Consider the following 1,317-nt stretch of genomic DNA (forward strand, 5'->3'; position numbering starts at 1 on the left):
GCAAATGGGTTTTTCTAAGTGTGCGTGATTTCCCTCGATTTTTTATGTTCAGAAACTCAGATTCCTCTGCCTAATTATATCAGAGCCAAAGTATCCTTTGGAAACAAAGCTTTATATCCAAAAGTGGTCTGCGGAGCTGTTCTGCCAGCGGGTGGGGCGCATGCGGCGAGGGCCGGGACAGGAGGCGGCCGCGCAGCCCGGCTGCTGACCGCAGGGCCCGCGTCTCCTCAGGGCCTCGGCTCCGCCTGCGGCCCCAACCCCCGCAGCCGCCTTCTGGTGCCGGCAGTGCTGGGGTCAGTCCCGGGGCGCGGGCCCCTGGGCGCTGCCAAGCGCGTCTCTGCGTTTCTCGGCCGAAAAACACATCTCGCGGCTCCCAGACAGCTGCGGGTCGTTAGCGCGGGGGCAGCTCCAGGCAGGGGGACAGGACCCCGAGCCCCCAGGCGCCCACGGGCCTGGAACGGCTGCAGACTGGCCGCCGGCCCCAGCCGCGGGGTGTGTGGGATCTGGGGTTCCCACCACAGGGCAGCCACCTGGAGAGGGAGCGGGCAGGGGACGCCAGCCGGGCTGGGCTCCGCGGTCCCCGGTGCTCGCCTGTCCGTCTCCCACGCCTCTGGGCGGCCACGCCTGGAGGTCGGAGACCCCGCTGGTGCCCGGGGCCACGCCCCTGGCGTCTGTTCTGCCGTCTCCTCCCGGGCCACTCGGCGGCACGCACGTCGGGCATCGGTCCAGGCGAGGCCTGTCTTCCACACCAGCTCAAAAACAGCAGCTGGAAATGTCCGTTCTTCCACCCACCCCACGCCATTGGGGGCCCCACGGGCTTGAGCGGCCGGGGCTGCTCTTCTGAGAAGCAGCTTAGGAACTTGGGGTGCCCTTAAAGCAGCCACTGGCCAGCAGGACAGTCCACCTGGGGTAGCAGGAGCCACAGTCCTGCCCAGCTGCCCTGCCCTGCCCCGGACCCCCGCAGGGCCCTGGGGAGGTGGCGGGAGGGAGGCCTGGCCCAGCCTGGAGCCTGGTGCTCGCACTCGGGCCGCCCCGTGGCCAGACTTCGGCCCGCCTCTGGTCCTTGGTGGCCGCAACCTCAGCTGGCCACCCGGCACAGCCCCGCCCCCAGGGACGCGTGGCCTCCCGTCCTGCCCTGCGTCGGGGCCCGCCTCGGGAGGCCGCTTCAGGGGCCATGTCCAGGCTCGGTGCCGCGGGCAGGGCTGGTCTGGGCGTGGAGGGGGCCGGCTAGGCCAGACCTTTGCCGGGGGCGGCGCTGTCTCCGGCCAGCGGCCTCAGCCCGCACCTCACTGGCCTTTGGGCCACCGGGCCGGGCGC

Source organism: Condylura cristata, unplaced genomic scaffold, assembly GCF_000260355.1.
Source record: "Condylura cristata isolate star-nosed mole 26May11 unplaced genomic scaffold, ConCri1.0 scaffold00026, whole genome shotgun sequence".
NCBI lineage: Eukaryota > Metazoa > Chordata > Mammalia > Eulipotyphla > Talpidae > Condylura > Condylura cristata.